This window comes from Pimephales promelas, chromosome 10 (genome assembly GCF_988280905.1).
Source record: "Pimephales promelas chromosome 10, fPimPro1.hap1.1, whole genome shotgun sequence".
NCBI classification, from domain to species: Eukaryota; Metazoa; Chordata; class Actinopteri; order Cypriniformes; family Leuciscidae; genus Pimephales; species Pimephales promelas.
In genome coordinates, this window is record NC_142778.1 from 23,103,037 (window position 1) to 23,123,084 (window position 20,048).

At 37.2% G+C, this 20,048-nt stretch overlaps 1 protein-coding gene across 2 annotated transcripts in view; it reads left to right on the plus strand.

Annotated features, from left to right (window-relative positions):
- sema3ab (sema domain, immunoglobulin domain (Ig), short basic domain, secreted, (semaphorin) 3Ab) overlaps window positions 1-20,048 on the plus strand; it is a 113,844-nt gene that overhangs the window by 5,973 nt on the left and 87,823 nt on the right. The window lies entirely within an intron of this gene.

A 20,048-nucleotide genomic window follows, 5' to 3' on the forward strand; every position in this document is an offset into this window, starting at 1 on the left:
TTTTTTATCCCGGATTCCCGGGGTTGACTCGGATGCGAAGTTGCCCAGTGACTGCGTGACTCGCCATAGACATTATGGAGAGAAGTAGCTCCGGCAACAGTGTTCTTCCGCAAGACACATAGACGTCACGCGCGCATTGCACACTGATGGTGAAACACGCCAATTACGAATTCATGAATAAAAATATAAAAATTAAAATGTCTCAGGAAACAAATTATATGCAGGAGGTAAGGGAGTGTGAGATTTCTGATTTTTGAACTAACTTATAAAATTTGATAACGAAAAATCTGTTTTAGCTTGTTGTAATACTCTAATCTTTTAAAATGTAATGTACATTTGAATGTTTAATGATTTTTAAAAGATAGAAATATGATGCTAATAGAAAAATGACAGACAGAAGATTATGATTCAAATGTAAATAGATAGATTGAATGTAATTCAAATGTAAAATTCTTAAAATTACAGATTAAAATTACTGTCCAAAATCCATGAAAATCCTGAAATTTGGCAATGATAATTAATATATTACAGGTATTTATGGTAAGCCTTTGCTGGCTTTGGTCCATTAAAACCACTATTCATCGGCATGCATTGATTAATCCCATGGCATGTAGCAAAAAAAATAAAAAATAACCGCGACGAAATCAAATGCTGATGCGACCAACTGAGAAAGTTTAACCTGGTTTCTGAGGGTACAGTTGTCTCTCGTGTTCTTGTGTTCTCCTATTTAAAAATAAATGTTTTTCATTTAAAACTTGCATCAGTATCATGGATCAAAATGTTAGTACACAAAACCGATGTAGCCTAAGGTTTAAAGGTATTTGAGCACAAGTAGGCCAAATGCATCAATTCAGGTGGTGAATGAAAGAACCAGTCATTACTATAATCTGATTTTATTATTTAAACACTGTTTATATTTATTTATATTCAAATAATAAAAAAAAAATACATTTAATTCAAAATTGAATTTTCACTTTGCTAACCCGCATCGTAAAATGCCATGTGTAGGGGGCCCATTGACATTGAGAGTGTACAGGGCCCAGAATTTGGTGCTACGCCCCTGCCCGTTATCGTTAATATAACACGTGCTGTGAGGGCTAAGTTTAGGTGTGGGGTAGGGTGTGCGTGTCATATTCACGCTAAAGGATTTATGACGTCTTGGGTTCGCGTGTTATATTAACGATAAAGGGTGCCATGTGCGTAGTATAGCGCCGTTTCGTCATATAGCGTTTTATGTGACGCTAAAGGATGAGAACGGGCTGTTTATATACTTAAGTAAAGTAAAGATACTTAAAAAATGTACTTAAAGGATTAGTTCACTTTTGAAAAAACTTTTGCTGATAAATTACTCACCCCCATGTCATCCAAGATGTCCATGTCTTTCTTTCCTCAGTCGAAAAGAAATTAAGGTTTTTGATAAACATTCCAGGATTTTCCCCCCTTAATATAATGGACTTCAATGGGAACCAGGTCCAACCGAGGTCCAAACGACAGTTAATAACAGTTTCAGATGCAGCTTCAAATGTCTTTAAACGACAACAGACAATGAATAAGAGTCTTATCATGCGAAACGATCGGTTATTTCAAAGCTTATTCCAAAAATGTAACTTTTCTAAGGACAAATGCTAGCCTTGTAATATATTGTGAGGCGCGTTTGCAACGTCACGTAATACGCAGTGTTGTAGTCGAGACCACCTCATTCGAGTCCGAGTCGAGACCGAGACCAGAGAGAGTCGAGTCCGAGTCAAGACCGAGTCCATAGAGAGTCGAGTCCGAGACCAGAGACGGTCGAGTCCGAGTCGAGACCGAGACCAGTGAGGGTTGATTACCTAATTTACTTTTATTTACTTAGAGAAATCCTTTTTTTTTTTTTTTTTTTTTTTACTGAATTTACTTAGAGTTTAAAAAATATGATCAGTTTAGGGTAAAAAGGCCACATAGTAGGTGGTGTTAAAAGTAAATTTATTACAATTTGTCATGCGCAGTTGCACACTAGAAAATCACCAATCACTGGGCGTGTCAATCAATTTAAAGAAATATTTTATCAACATAAATTAATAATCATGAAAAATATTTTGAATTGAACTCGAGTGGACTCGGGAATAAGTCCGAGTCCTAAAAAAAAAAAAATGTTCGAGTACGAGTCAATTCCGAGTCCAAATGCACACGAGTCCATGACAAGACCAAGACCATTAAAATATGGTCTCGAGACCGAGTCCGAGTCTCGAGTACTACAACACTGGTAATACGTAATTACGTTCAAAAGGTCACGGGCGACGTAGCCGGAAGTACAGAATCAAAATCGTCCGACATCGTTGTTTTACCTTTTAATTCCTTTTTTGTAAACGTTTTCCTTTTTTGTAAAAAAATTCCTTTTTTGAGTTAGTTTTCACGTTCAACCTATGCGTTCAACTTGTAAACACTCTGATTCTGTACTTCTGGCTACGTCGCCCGTGACCTTTTGAACGTAATTACGTATTACGTGACGTTGCAAACGCGCCTCACAGAATAGAGAAAGGCTAGCATTTGTCCTTAGAAAAGTTTTGGAATAAGCTTTGAAATAACCGATCGTTTCGCATGATAAGACTCTTATTCATCGTCTGTTGTCGTTTAAAGACATTTAAAGCTGCATCTGTAACTGTTATAACTGTCGTTTGGACCTCGGTTGGACCTGGTTCCCATGGAAGTCCATTATAAGGAGAAAAATCCTGGAATGTTTTCATTAAAAACCTTAATTTCTTTTCGACTGAGGAAAGAAAGACACGGACATCTTGGATGACATGGGGGTGAGTAAATTATCAGCAAAAGTTTTTTCAAAAGTGAACTAATCCTTTAAGTAAAGTAACAAAGTATTTGTACTTCGTTACATTCCACCACAGGTGAGGATTTGTGAATGGCAGTGAAGTGACGCAACTGACGCTGGTTGGTCACATGATAATGACAACATGGCCAATGTACGCCCAGATTATATTCATCACACAGTCATACCACTGTATATAGAACATACTTGTTTAGCAGTTGTGAAGTAATTACTTATTCAAAATAAGTACCTACTCAAGAGTATGCGATTTCAGACACAGCCCAACTCTTCCAATCAGACAATACGGACCAAAGGAAATTTGGTAGAAGTTCACAGTGCGTTAGCTAATGTTAACAGATATGTTTATTCTTATGTATGAATAAGTGTTGCGATTAACATAGGATGAATAAACTCTGTACTGTAAAAGTGTTGTTCATTATTAGTTTGTTGATGCGTTTTATGTTAACAAATTAAATCTTATTGTAAATAAATTTAAAGGCCATATACTGGATAATGGACATTCAGAAGGTCAAAAACACGGAATGTGAGGAAAGTTTTGATCCGTGATGCCCATAGTTAAAGGTTATCAAACCCATCCAGCTTTTGCTTTATTCCAACAGAGGCTATAGTGTCATTTCATACTCCAGAAAGCATGAAGGATACAGTCACGGGCATGGAAGATAGTTTCCAGCCCTCGTCTGTGCCAAATACTTCACAGATGAACGACATTAAACAGTTTGTCTGCCCTTCATGGTTATGCTAAGATGAAATAAAAAAACGATAAACGATTTTTTCTTTCACGTGGTGTCATATGTCACAGCGCTCTGAGAATATCGTGTCGAAATGGAACTTGTGTGGTTCAGTGGAGCGTGATCCTTGAAACATGCCATCTAATGTCTTGTTTCATTGGCTGAGTAGATGATAGGATGCAGACTACATGGCAGGAAATGGCCATTGTGACATGCTCAATAGTGTATTGCCTTTTTCCTATTGGTAAAGCCAAGTTGTGAAGGACAGTGAGATGGAAAAAACTTTGAAAGTCCTTCCCCACTGTTCTGATTATCTTAGAGTATACCTTTCTTGCTCAGAGGTTATTATTTCAAAGCATTGGTGACACTTTACAATAAAGTCTAATTTGTTAACATTAGTTAATTAATTAACTAGGATACCATTTAACATTTGTTTATGTTAGTGAGTAAAAAAACATTTGCTCATTGTATAATGATGTTAGTTAGAGTTCATTAACTAATGTTAACAGAACTTTGAATGTGGATGACATAGCTCAGGCCATTTGGACTGATGAGAAAGATTTGTTGAAATCCCATATCATATGATGTTGGTCTTCTAAAGATATTAGATTTGTGATTTTACCTTTCTAAGGGTGAGAGTAATCATTCAGCTGGCAACCAGCAGGACTTTTAAAGGGTGCCTTTTCACCTGTTGTTTTAGTATGTTTATTCAGGTGGTGGAACTCATATGGTCTGGAGAAAGAATTTCTCTCTGCATGGATACATTTGAATATAAATATGCAATTTATATTAATGTTATTGTGCTAAATTAATAATTAACCAATATAAAAAGAACAGTTTAGAGGTATATTGGTATTTTTACCTCTAATTTTAATTCTTGTTGAGCAAAACTTTTAAATGCTTCATATATATATATATATATATATATATATATATATATATATATACAGGGATTGGACAAAAAAACTGAAACACCTGGTTTTACTACACAATAATTTGTTAGAATGGTGAGGGCCTCATTTTGCATCCAAATACAGCACCAATTGACAGATAGAAGTCCTTCACAGTGACCAGAGGGATTATGAGCCGTTCCTCTTCCAGAACAGTGTCCAGGTCACTATATGATGCTGGTGGACTCGCTCCTCCAAAACACCTCAATAATATTCAGATCTGGTGACTGTGCAGACCATGGGAGATGTTCAACGTCACTTTCATCTTCATCAAACCCTTCTGTCACAAGTCTTGCTGTGTGTGTTGGTGCATGATCATGCTGATACACGGTTTGAGCATCAGGTGCTCATGATCCTCCAGAAGGGTTTGGTAGTCCTCGGCAGTGTTGTGTCCATCAAATACAATCAGGATTGTCATGATATTGGAGCTCAAACCATCACTGATCCACCCGTGCTTCACTCTGAAGATTGGCTGCCAGGCATATAGATGTGAAACCTCCAACATTGGCCAGTGTTTCAGTTTCATTGTCCAACCCCTGTATATATACTGACCCAAAGGATTATTAGGAACACCTGTTCAATTTCTCATTAATGCAATTATCTAATCAACCAATCACATGGCAGTTGCTTCAATGCATTTAGGGGTGTGGTCCATGTCAAGACAATCTCCTGAACTCCAAACTGAATGTCAGAATGGGGGAAAATGGTTGGTTGTTGGTGCCAGACGGGCCAGTCTGAGTATTTCACAATCTGCTCAGTTACTGGGATTTCACGCACAACCATTTCTAGGGTTTACAAAGAACGGTGTGAAAAAGGAAAATCATCCAGTAAGCTGCAGTCCTGTGGGTGAAAATGCCTTGTTGATGCTAGAAGTCAGAGGAGAATGGGCCGACTGATTCAAGCTGATACAAGAGCAAATTTGACTGAAATAACCACTCGTTACAACCGAGATATGCAGCAAAGCATTTGTGTTAGTCACTCTGAGTATTTCATTTATGAAGCAGGTATTTAATCTGACTGCTTTCAAGCTTGAATTCATATTAAAATCCCATAACATAAAATAAGATATTTTCTCATATAAATTGGAAGTCAATGGGCTTGTTTAGTTCCAAACAATCTTCAAATATATTTTAATGTTTCGTAGAAGAAAGAAGTGCATATATGTTTAATGACATAAGGATGAGTAAATAATGACAGTGTATATTTTTGGCTGGGTTTTTCCCTTTAAGTTGTAATTTGCTGAAAATCCTCAAGATCGAGACGTTGTGGCTTCATTTTTCAAGGCTTATGCGGCATGCTTTAGAACAACAAGATGGGGAATACATAAAACATTTTTTTTGGGTTAAAATTCAAAGTTCTGTCATGAAATTTTTAGATGCCGCAGGCTGATGGGTTCTTAATTCAATCTGCTTGTAATCACGTCATTCTCCTTAGGGCACAGCTGATTGGTTCCTGCTTTATCAGTAGCCAATGAGCTCACTGCTCAACTTTCGAATACTTGGTCAGCATTTGCTATAGCAGTTGCAGCTTGTTTTCAGAAACCCTTCCCCATCTGCTCACCCTGTTTAGATCTGCTACAGGTAAATCATGTATGCTATTGTACAGCATTGTACCTCACAACAGCAATAACAGCAGCAGATCTGTTTTGCCAAGACCAGAAATCAACATTGTCATATCTATTAACGTTCCAAACACTACCAGAGTTTTCATGGCACAACTACTCCTTTCTGAATAGAATTTTGTAACTGTCATAAAGATTTCCCTGTTTATTTGAAGTACCTTTTTCAACTGCCTCCACTTCCTTCCATCTCACTTAAAGAGGATAATGAGAGGGCTTCTCAGGGGATGCGGTCAACTTATCAGACTCACACCTGATTCCTGTGTGACATCTGAGCTTCAGTCTTTCCATTAATCAACCCTCTCACTCTCTCTCACACACATACTGTATGCTTAAGGTTTGTTTGTCCATCGCATGTCATGTCTGGTCATTTAAAGTCGCCATCAAGCACTTTATTTAAGAGGTGTACATATAGGCCTTTGCTTTTAAGTACACACACACACACGCATTTTGACATGCTGATAGAGATAAGTGGCCACTGCGACTCTAGGAGACATACTATCACATCATGCACTCCCAAGCCCACAACACCTACACACACTTAACGTTAATGCACTTACACACACACACAATGTATCTGCCTTATGGCCAGTCAGAAGTTACTTCACAGCAGATTATTGTAGTATTGCATATTTCATTTTCAGTTTTTACGTCTTTTCAGTTTTCAAATCTGTTTCAGTTTTTTTTTTTTTTTTTAAATGTTACATTAGTCAGGACTGTCAAGTGGCATTATATGTATTTTATTAATGCAGAGAGGTAGTCCTGGTATGCCATATCTAGGGGGCTGTTTACACCCCGGTTCTTGAAATCCCACAAGAAGATTTTCTCCATATCGAAGTCAATGGGTCCCAAATTTGTTTGGTTCCCAACCATCTTCAAATATCTTTTTATGTTTCACAGAAGAAATAAATGCATATGTTTAGAATGATATAAAGATGAGTAACTGTTTTCAACTAAAAATTAAAATTTTTATGCATTTTGGCCTTTTGTTTACACAACAAAAGTATTTATGGTCTGTAAAAACGCAAAGTTTTAACGGGGTTACAAGTTTTTGTAAACGGGTTACAAAATGCAAGTTTGTAAACATTTTTGCAAGTTTGCGAAAATGCGAATCTCTTAAGACGATCATGCACATGCGTATTACGTGTTCAATCTATAGTGTTTCATCGGCATCTAATGGATACAAGGTTTTTAGTCGTTTTCGCGGATCCGTGTTGAATAGGGATCGTTTTGATGATGGTGTCGTCTAAACTCACAGGAAAAACGTATCCGTTTTAAACACATCGTTATTGTGCAAACGTACCCTAAAATCAATGTGTGGTCTATTCCTATTTAATTTTGAATAAGTGTGGAGTCATTCAAATGTAGTTTAGTTTCACCTGGCTTTTCCCCAGCCCTATTTCAGTTAGCAACAATGTTTATAATTGTAAAATTAGTTAATGATAATAATACTGCTTTTTTGTTTGAAGGTACCTTTTAAGGACACTGGTTTCAGACAGGCTTCCAAGGCACCATACAATTATCTAAAGCTAATTCAATTGTACTTTAGGATGTAAATGAATGATTATTATGAATAAATATGTAATGCTTACTATGCTCATTTCCAATTATAAATGGATTAATAAATTGAAAACAATGAACATTTCTGAATCTTTTTTGTGCCGAGTAATAAAACACAAAGGATCCCTTTTAAAACCAATCAGATTGAAATTCATAGATTTTGAACTTTCAAGAAATCAGTTATGCGTTTGGTTTTAGACACAGACGTTGTATGCGATTCAGTTGCTTTTCCTGCGTCACATCCATTTATTCTTCTGAAAACAATTGCAGACAAACAGAATTGCGTTCTAGAGACTCCCCTTGTGACATTCTGCACGTCACTTTAAAAGTATATCAGCCCTGAATGTTGGAGGTGACGTTTTAACCCTGTGCAGTATGGATGTCACTTTAAGAATGTTGAGGAGAGACCTTGACCCGACTAATTGACCCGTCCATCTTCGGAGCCTCACTCAAACTCTGAGATAACTGACAAGAGCGCCAAGCATACTGTTTACATCCACTAAAAATAAGAGGTCGGACATATACATGCTGACCTCCCACGTGCCAGTGGAAACAGACACACTGGAAGACACAGGGACTCCCGACATGAAGATGTCCAATCAGCAGTCAGTGTGATACTGTCCACACCGTCTTCCAACACAAGGCCTTTAGAGTAATGTCTATGTCTATGTGTTTGGCTATTTATAGTGTCGTGCGCATCATGGAAGTGATCAGGGTGTCTCTAGGGTTGATTTCACTTTAGCTTTAGCACTTCCTAGTACATCTTAATTTGATCTTTATTAATGGTTGTAAGTATTCACAGTCTGTACAATATATGCAAAGGTAATAAGAGGTAATGAGAATTTAGATGTGCATGTCTGTGTAATAATATCACTTATAATGTCATTTTTAGGATACCTTAAAGTGAAATTCTACTTTTCATATTCTATATTATATTGTATACTATATTGTGATTCCTAAATTCAATTGTCACATTGAAATGATCAATTTTAATTGTATTGTTTTATTTAGACAAAATTCTATTTATTTAGTTTGGATTGTTAAATAGTGCTGTGGTGTTACTATGTTGCATTTAATTAATTGATTTTAGTTTTATTATTCTATTGGTAATTTATCCAAAATAGTAGAAAACTTTAATATTGGCCTACCAACCAACCAACCTTAAATTTTGTGGATTTTTGAGTAATCGTGTGCTATTATTTTTGGCGTAGAAACATCCTAGAATCTGGATAGCAACCACCACTCACATTTTCTATTGGAAATGTAAAAAGCTATTATTAGTTGTTGTTATTATTAGTAGTATCACACGGAAAGAACCAAGTCTGCTGTCCTAATTTGACCTCAGCACTATGTAGGAACAGCTGTAGTAATAAATAAACGGCAGATGCGATGAAAGAGTCCTTAGAGTAATTCAAGTAGTTGTCCATACTCACAGAACAAAAGCTGAATGAAAGCGCTGATCGTTCATTAGCTCCCTAAAGGAAGGAACGCCGTGTGTCAGTAGATCCATGTGAAACTGAGTCAGGCACGTATGACCGATACATGCTCATATATTCTTACAGACCACACGGAGAGCAAGCGTTTTGCTAATGCCACACGCGCGTGTCTAACACATTGAGGCACTCGGAGAAACTGGGCCAGGGCAAGACCCACAGCTTGTCCTACACTTGTGTTTGTGCGTGTGGCGGCTTTTAGATAGCATATAATGAATAACACACCAACTTGTTTGGACATCCACGATTCATTGGAGAGAAACAAAATCTTGGCAGATCGCTCCTGCTGGATGATAGAGGACGAGGAAAGCGACTAGGGGGAAACTCCAGTTGTCTGGTGGCTCGCAGTGAAGGGCAATGAGGATATCCAATCCAAACACACCCCGGTTCGGGTAAACACCCAGAGCTTTTTTCGCTCTATCTGCCAGAGTTTAACCAGGCCAAAATCAACCCAGCTATCTGAACCGCTCGCCTCTACTTGCACTTCAAACATGAGAATTCAGATCCAACCCCTGCTGATCAACCACCACTTCTCTAACATCAAAACATGCAGGCATCTTCCTCACCGCTGTATTAATGACCTGCGTTACGAGTGAAGACATGTCTTACTGCCTTGATGCTATGTGTCATTGGGGGTGAAGTCATCCAGCAGATGCTTTATTCAAAGCACAATTATTATAAGGACAATCTCCTTGGAAGAACATTAGTCACCATGAATCAAAAGTGACCTGTCATTCACATGAGATCATCACTATCCACAAGTTTCCGAGGGGCGCTCTTGTAAAAAATAAAGTGGGTGAAACTTCCGGTGAGGCGGCGGAAGTAGCATTCCAATGGTATTTTGTGTGTTAGTTAGCGAAGAGGCTAGCTGTTTTTCGGAGAATTGTTTTACTATTTAAAGACGCAAATCTTTATGAGAGATGTCGTTATGGAGCTCAGGGACAACATGTGCTGTTCGCGGTTGTACGTATAACCGGACTAAACTAATTCAGTGGCTTAAACGTGATTGTTTTGAACATTAGTTGAAAACGAAATCATAGTGATCCTGCTAGCGACTGTAGTTTCCATCAATTCTTAATATTCTATAAACTCTATCAGCATGTGTTTGGCTGTTCGCTACTGATGTTACTCCTAAACTCAGGATCAAAGCCTGTGTTGACAGAATACCAAATGTGCCAGTTAATGTATTCAAGTTGCACATTCATTTATAATTTTGAATAAACTCCAAAGCACAATGACTAATTGTGTATTTTTTATTTTAATTGGTTGTCAGCTCACACAACTGTCTGTCACCATGCCTTGATGAGTATTGATTATTAATAATGTTATTATAATACTCCCAACCAACTACTGCGGAGGTTAAAGGTACTGTTATTTCACCCTTTTTAATTTCATTAAGGTTGTGTTCCCACATCGTTAGCTAGTTTGGATCGCTATAACTTGAATGACTGTCAACTGTTGAATGAACGAGTGTCAAGCATGTCAAGTCGCGCTTTGTTTACTTCCAACCGGAAGACGCGCCCACTTTTGACGCAAGGCCTCATGGGGCTTAGGAAACGTGTGGATAGCAAACAACAATCCAACGATTTAATCAAGTCCCGCCCTACTTTTTTTCTTGTTTGAGAAGCCGTTTCACTCGGATATACATAAAGATTATCACACTTATCTTCATGCCTTATTGTTATCTAGCCTAAGCATATTATAGTTCAACAATAATATGGTATACATTTTGCGACTATATACTGTAAGCAATCAAGCAGTTGAGGAATTCTATTGGCCTAGATGTCTATACTGTATGTATGGCGATAAAGTTCATACACACATTCATATATATCAAACTTTATATAAAAAGCTGGGTGATAGTTTCATTTTCCCCCCCAAAAAAAATCTGCTGTTGAAAAAAAAGGCTGTCAAGATTTTCTTTATAGTATGTTACTCTTTATGTGAGTGTATTTTACGAGTAAATGGTAATGGTTGAAGAGTAAAGGTTGAAGGTTTTACAATGGGTTTAAAATTCTACACATCTGATTTTAAGCACAAAAGAATGTGTTTAAAGACATGTGTTTGTATGTTATTTTGCACAACATTTTCGCTTAATATATATATATATATATATATATATATATACATATACAATAACTTGTACTTGAACAATGTACTTATGCACTATGTCTCCGTGTAGTTTATGAACTTTATAAGGTTTTGTCATTCAACATTGGAGTCAAATGGCGTAGAATGATGCATACGAACGCAAATTGATGCAACTATGTTTATGCTAGTAAGCTTATTCATTTTGATGATTATATTTTGTTAATTCAAGAGTAAAAGTCACTGTACTTATTTCTTGGCATTTTACTCACTATGGTGTTGTTTTCTTTTCGCCCTCAAAGGGCTGTATTGGCCTGGTTCATTATTACCTTTAAACATGAACCTTTTTGTAATTTCTCTTGGAAGGCCTTGAGGAATAATAACAGATTTGTGGTTCCAGTATAAAACTGCGTATTTGTCCTGGGATATGGCGCCGTTTTACTGCCTGCCCTCATGATCACTAAAACCTGGTAAGTAGCTCGGTATCACGGTGGAAACTTGTTTGCTTGACAACGTCGGTCCCATATTGGACGGATTTGCGTCTCCTTCACAGTTTGTATTTGGTTTTGTCAATTACTGTAGAGTTTTCCATGGTGGCTAGGTATAGGTTTGGTGTTTAGGATAAAGGCTCTTGGCTGAACTTATTTTGGTGTAGTATGCAAATGTAAACAGCCTGTGGTTTCCATTATGGTATTTTAGGAAAGGTCATAGAGTAATGGAAATGTTTGGCTTTTAGCCGCAGGGTGTGTGTGTGTGTGTGTGTGTATGGCCGACTGTTTCGTGATGAGAGATGAAGGTATTGAATAACAGAACTCAGGAGTCTGGCTGGTAATTAATATGTTTTTTAAGCCGACACATCCAGTGTGTCAGCTTGCCAAGAGCCATCTTCAGAAGGGGCATGCACCCATAGAGAGGGGTCAAATATGCCACAGATACCAGCATATATTACCCCAAGCAACAATAATGTGTAATATAAGATCCTGTGGTTATGACAAAGCAACAAAACAAATGCCAGAAAACCAAGACAAGCAATGAGCTTTTCATTGTTAAAACATCTCTAATGTTTTATTCATACAGAATTACAATTACAATGATGTTTAGCGAGTGTTACTTGGCAAAAAATCTACCGTTGAGCAAATGATTCTTCAAATGCAGCTGAACGACCATTTTATGGACCCTTTTATTATATGAAAGTGTAAAACCAATATATTCATGCTCACATTATTTCTATGTTTTTTATTTTTTATTTTCTTGCTACATTTAAAAAAACTCATTTGTCCATTCAAAATGATATTTATTATTTTATAGTTCACCAAAATCGCTATATATGGTTAAAGTTATAGGGTTGCACTTTATTTTATAGACCTGTTTGTAGTAATGACCGGTATTAACCCTAAAACTTAACTTAAAGGGATACTCCACTTTTTTTTGGAAATAGGCTCATTTTACCACTCCCCCAGAGTTAAACAGTTGAGTTTTAACATTTTCGAATCCATTCAGCCGATTTTCTGATGTTTAGAAGAATATCAGTAACCAGACAGTCTATTTCCAAAAAAAGTGGAGTATCCCTTTAACCCATGTAGTTACCTTACTCAGTACTTTTGTGGTAATCTAAGTACACTGTAAGTACATTGAAAGTAAAAGTTATTGACTTATTGACGTATAACAATGGCACCTATGTCCATCATAATCAGGGCTCATCTGAGTCAGATGTGGTATTGCTTGCTCTTATTACTAGGCAGACTGGTATTGGCACCAGTAACTTAAACTAGGTTGTATATTCTCACAAGTGTGACAGAGCTATTCCCATCCCACTAACTCTGAAGACGCACTGTCTGGGTGCAAACATGAGCCGGCTGGCAATAGTCTGTCTCCATACAAATATTTGTGACTTTTGAGTTCTTTTGATGATGCCTTCAGTAACTTGATTACCATAAAGAGGTTTAAGGCTGTATATTGGTGCATATTTCGACCAATCATATCAGTGCGGCTCTTTGATCTTTTTTTCCCCCGGATTGCTTTGAGCTGTGAAGTTTCTGTTCCGCAGCTGGCTGACTGCTCTGTTTTAAAAATTTTTGTAAGATGTACATTATCTTGCCTGTTGCTAGCCTATTACATCATTTCTAACTTTAGAATGGTCTTCTCCACTAGATATTATATTTATTTACATTGCAGAGGTTTTTATTGTATGACTTTGGCATTAGTGTTACTTTAATAGTCAGATCTTGATATTAACACTCGCCAAATGCTGGTGGATTTCAGCAGTGGCGTGATATTACTCCTACTAGACCCTTTGATGGGTTAATATGCATTTTTAAATTGCAGTTTTTTAAAAGGCATCTGAAATAATGAACTAAAAGCAATGTAGTGGTGTTACATACAGATTTTTTTATCGATACTAAAATGAAATGCTTCCAATACTCATTTTCCACAGGATAAAAACACGATCCAGCTGCACTTTCTCGCTCTCAGACAGCAAGTTGACACACAAACACACCTCTCCTTACTCATTTCATTTGCTCTGGATGAATATTGTTGGTGTTACAGGGCTTGAATTTTGGTGTGGCATTGCGCATAATTTTACTCATTCCTGATTTTGTGCTCACACATAAAGCCACCTCTCAGTACTAAATTGACTTCTTTTCGCTGCTTATTGCACATAAACAGTCAAATACACACAAAATAATGTCAAAATGACAGTCTCGGTGAGTATTCAAGTAAACACAGTCATGTTTAAAGTAAACAGTTGAGAACGAAAACGCATTTGCAACAGTATAATGGTTCCTTGTGTCAGGTCTTAAAGTCACAGCAGCCTAATACAACTGCTGCCATATTATGAGATAATATAAAAAATATAAATATGGAAGTTTTCCCCCATGGTATCAATGTCAAAACTGTCCAGTGAAAATCCTGAGTGGCTACTTACTTTGGAAAACCACTAGCGACAGGCTGGTGAGCAAACAAGTTAAAGTCAAGCCATTTTAGTAGTTATACTCCTGTATATGTGAGCTTAAATAAGCTGAATTTTGTGCTTGTATAGATCTATACGGGATCTATCAGGGAATTTTCAGGGAATTTCAGGGAATTTTCTAATTAGGAGAAGTTTTCCTTTTTTTTTAGATGAAGTTTTCTTATAAATGACATTGTTTTAAAAGGTGATATTGTTCAAAATTACCCCCCAAATGAAGAATTATCCTATTCTGATGCACCATAGGCTGTTTTCCTTTCTCGTTCTCAAAAGGTTAAGAGCAGTGAAAAAGCGTCTCATGGGGAGGAAGGTGGAGGCTCTCTGTTCTTCGTCCGCACAGATTGGGTTTCAGTGGCCGTGCTCAAGATTTCTCCTCAGGAAACTGGGTCTGATGGACAAAAGTGTAGTCCGTCTCCAGGGATCTGTGTTCCAAAAAGGTTTATATTGTGTTTGCAGCTCCCGCAGGACTGCAGATGTTGGTGGCAGGGCCCAGGCGTGACGGATGAAAACACGCATATGTGCAGGATGTGAGGAGAATGGCCAATGTCAGAGAAACTTTCTGTCTGAACGCTTGCGGTTCAGGAGACAGGCACCATTGTGCTGGAGCTCATTTCGGGCTCCCTTAAATGACTGAAACGTATCCGACTGAGCAATCCAGATGCAGCAGGAGCAATGTTCTGGAATAGACTTTAAACTGTAGTGTTTATTTAACATGCGTCTGGTAGGAATGCAGGCTAAATGAGTAGCATTACAACTTTTAATATCAATGACTTCTTCATGAAGGGTAATGGTCTGTAACATTTAATCATTAAAGGAATAGCTCAGCCAAAAATGACAATTCTGTCATCGTTTACTGACCCTCATGTCGTTAGAAACCTGTATTATTTTTCAATTGATAATGCAGTTTTTTATTCCCTGTAAAGTCAAAATTAAGTATGTGTTTTGAGATTGTCACACCAAAGAAAAATGTGTTATTAGCCACCCAGCCAAATTTGAATGATAAAAAAGCCGTCAAGTACATTAAATAAGATATCCAAATTTTGAAACAAAATGAGTTATTGCTGTTCTCAGACGCTGGGGTCGTGTCTGCTGGCTGCGCTGAAACCATGTCCACTAGCGGGAAAGCTGCCCACAGTGATATAGTTGAGAGTACTGCTTTCGGGACGGGAGGATGAAGGCCGAGGCGGGAGATAGTCGGTTCGGCCCCATTCACCAGTAACAGCGGATTATCAGTGGCTAATCAGTGAATCCCAGTTGTCTCCGACGAAAGTTTATAAAACTATCCCGTGTAAAATGATCAGTACAGAGGCGGGTGTTGGCGGTGATCCTCAGGTTTTAGGAAATTTAAATAGACACCGATCTGTTTTGTACATGATCGCATCCAGGTTGTTGCCTACGCGTTTCCGTGTCGAAGGCATAGCTAGCTAGAAAACTGTAGGTTGTAGTTAATAACTAATAGTACTGACAGTCACTCGCGATTGAGCGGCAAACTGATGCATCATCAAGTAGGGGCGTGTCCATGAGCTCAGTGCTTCATCGAGCCCTGTTTTAGCCCCGCCCCAAAAATACGGAAAATAGCAATGGTGAAAAACTGTTCAACGGGCTAACTCCACAATTCAGTACTTCACAGTTCACAGTCTTTGTAATATGTTTTAGCAATACATTTCTAACATTTATAATCGGTTTAGAATTTATTTATTTTTTTTTTTAATTGCCTTTACAGGGACTTTAAGTGATAGTTTATAGTGACCAAGGCTGTCAGGCTCCAGCAAGGACAACAAACACCGTAAGGTAGTCAATAAAACCCATGTCAAATTGTCCAAGCCTTGAAAGAGACATTTAACTTTGAACTTTGAATTGATAAAAAAGTTATTCTATTTATTTTTATTATTATTATTATTATTATTATTGAAAGTGGCTCCTAATACGATTTTAAAACTTTATTTCATTGCATTTTTTAATTTAACTTCATTTGAATTTATGGTTTGGGAAAAAATTATTTAAAAATATATTATATTTATTATATATTTGATATACTTAATTTTTTTATTTCATTTATTTGACTGAAATGGCTCCCAATAATATTTCAGATATTTGGCAGGTGATTTTTTTTAACATATTTTTTAGTAAATACATACTTGAATTTCAGCCAAATAAAGGTGTCATGCAGCTTAAGATGACTGAGTAAAGCTTTTATTTTATTTTATTTGGAGCAGGCATGAATATATATATATATATATATATATATATATAAAACATTTAATTTTTCTATTATGAAATTTAAAAAAAAAAATACAGGTTTGGGATGGCATGGGGGTGAATTTGGATTAATTATACCTTTAAAACTGTGATTTGCTATCATTGTATATTTACGGTATTTTAGCATTACGGTATTTCAAACCTCAAAATGATGTATGTACATCTGTGCATATCTGTTTTTCCAGATGAGACATTCAAATGGAATCTCCATTCGCTTTCACCAAAACCTGACCTGTTCTCACACAGAGATCCATGGGCCACTGGTCAGATTGCCATCTCTGTATCTTACTGGATACGAGTTCAGGTGTCTGTGCTGAGGTTGGTCTTGTGAAACGCTCTCCTGCTGGTTTCCCCACAGAGTGTTAATGACCCGAGAGCTGTTAGAATAACGTTAGTCCTGCTTTACCCCTCTCAAACACACTGACCTAATAGTTTTACCACTCCTGTCGCTGTGTTTAGTGCCACTGTTTTTTTTTCTAACGGACAGACTTACCAGTGTTCTCCTCTCTGTGCAAATCATCACCACAACACCTGCTTGAAAGCCAATCGCCTACACAGCTGTCCGAAATAGTAGTTTTTATTTCTTTTCTGTTGTTACTAGATGATGGCGTGCTTTATAACAAGCAACTGACAACAACTATGTCAATTGTTCTTAAGGGTTTGCAATCCATACCATGCATTTAAGTAATAAGCTCAGATGATTAGAGTGGACACGTTTAAGCTTGTTGCATCACTAGTAGTGTAGATGGAGTGAAAGGCAGAAAGACAAACAGAGAGTGTGTAAAAACAGATCAGTTCACCCCTGCTGTTAACTACTGCCACCTGTGCAATATACCACCACTTTCTCAAGAGAGCAAGAGAGTCTTACCCCTCCCGCTTTAAACACCTCACTGATCTAAAAACAATAACAGTTTCTTTTGGTATCCAAGGACTGATTTTCCATCTCCCATGGCTCATTTCACAAATTCTCCGCTCAGTTATGAGTGCTTTAATTCCACTGAACTTTTCCCTTGTTCGTTTGAGACTTGTTTTAAACAGTGTTATTTGGTTATATATTATTTTATAATTTATTATATTCGGTTTTGCTACTTGTTAGTTATTTTTCCTTATTATCTGTCCAACTAAATCTTTTCAAAATGTAGTTACAAATTTATAGAAACAGCTGACGTTGGGAACAACTTTTACACCTTGTTTGGTCCGGACTTTCGGACCTTTCAGTTTGGTCCGAATCAATTTTACCGGATCAAACTGAAAAAAGGTTTGGTTCGTTTCTAGTGTGAAAGCATTTCTGTATGGTTCGGACTTTCAGACCTTTTACAGGACGTTCTGTTGGTTCCCAAAAATCCGAAAACAAAAAACAAAAAACAGAATGTGGCAGGAAAAATGAGCCGTGGCAGCACGTGGGGAGAAGAGGAGACAAGGTTTTTAATATATGGTCTGATGACATAATAAGAAGTCAACTTGCAGTCTTCTCCTCCTTTCCTGCCGGCGACGATAAAATGATGCTATACAGAAAAAAAAGTTCTGTAGCGCGAAAGGGGCAGAAAGCAAACCCTGTATATTTTCTTTATTTTACAATAGCACTATATTTTGTTTCAATTGTAAGTGGACACAAAAAAGTAGACATTTTACACTTTATTTTTCATTTTTTTAAAGTCTAATCGTGAGCATAAATTGATAAAAACGGAGTGTTTTAGTATTTTGCTGCTTTGTGAAGAAAAACCAGGAAAATGATAGATGTAGATATATATATATATCCTTATTAACAGTATAAAAGTTATTTAGTCAGGAGCAGAGTGGTTTTCTCTTTGTCTTTTGTTGTTAGATTAATGCTAATGACACAGACAGCAACAGGTTTGTTAGGCTGCTGTCACTTTAAGTGACACACAAGTTCATTTAACTCGTTTTAAATAGTTTAAGTTCATTCTTACGAGGATACTCAATTTTGCCACTTTTGTGTTTTGGTTTAATAGCACTTGAATGATAACGTGATTATGTACTGTAGCGCAGCCAAAGGATGACAGAAAAACAGGTTCTGTGTTAATTGTTATTTTTAAAATATTAAACTGAAAATGTTTATTTCACGTAAATTTTGACAGCCCAAATCAAAATGTCTTTAAAGATCATGAACAATTCTGTCACATGTGTAAACTTTCAACTGGTATTGTACATGCCCGTGGTTCCTTTTAAAGGGATACTCCACTTTTTTTTTGGAAATAGGCTCATTTTACAACTCCCCCAGAGTTAAACAGTTGAGTTTTACCATTTTCCAATGTATTCAGCCAATTTTCTGATATTTAGAACAATATCAGTAAACAGACAGTTTCTGGTCTCATTGACTTCCATAGTAGGAAAAAAAACAATATACTATGGTGGTCAATGAGACCAGAAACTGTCTGGTTACTGATATTTTTCTAAATAACAGAAAATCGGCTGAATGGATTCGAAAACGGTAAAACTCAACTGCTTAACTCTGGGGGAGTTGTAAAATGAGCCTATTTCCCAAAAAAACTGGAGTATCCCTTTAAAGGACAACTCCGGTCAGTTTTAACATTGAGCTCATTTTTTTGTATATTTGGAGTGCTGTCTGTACAGACAAAAACGACAAAAATCGGTGTTGCCTACACCGTGTTATCGTCTTTTTAAATTTGCACCCTGTTGACTTCAATGGGGTGAGTTCTAAACCTGCTTTTAGCCTCTTAACATCCTTGATTTGTCATTACGAGTGCACAGCCATGTGAGTCGTGTTATTAAGAGTGACCACGGTCAATCTGACTGCAGTAGATGTGAAAGATATGAATAAAAATGATGTTAATTCAGCCAGCTCACATACATCTATTTGCTTCATGTTTTCGGTCGAAGCCCACAGTAGTCGATTGTCGAGTTCACGCACGTGATCATTGGTGAATATCATCTCAAACCTGCACTCTCAGAAAAAAAGGTACGAAAGCTGTCACTGGGGCGGTACCTTTTCAAAAGGTACACTTTTGTACTTAAAGGGTGCATATTGGTACTTTCGTGGTACACTTTTGTACCTAAAGGGTGCATATTGGTACCTTCATGGTACATATTTGTACAATTATGGTATCGATATGCACCCTTTGGATACAAAAGTGTACCTTTTTGAAAAGGTACCGCCCCAGTGACAGCTTTCGTACCTTTTTTTCTGACAATGTGTGGTGTTCTGAGAATATCAGCTCAGTGGATAGTTCATCCGAATCAGATGTTGAACACACAGAGGTTTGATTTGATATTGTGAGATTGACAATTGGTTGTAATTATGAGAGACTAACAACATATCAGAACTCTAAAGTTTTTTTTTTTTTTTTCTGGAATGGTCTGATTCCCTATTGTGGCATATGACGCACATTGTACATTTGTGAGATCAGAAACAGGGAGTTGTTCTGTTGAGAGACACATTCTTCTGTTCCGGTGTTCTAATTTAACTAATTTACGTCAAATGCACATGCAGGGTTGATGGTTGTTCATGAACTGATCACATCAGACTCACACACCCCTGCCTTCCTTTCCCGCAAAAGCTTTTATTTTTCTGCTGTCACAGC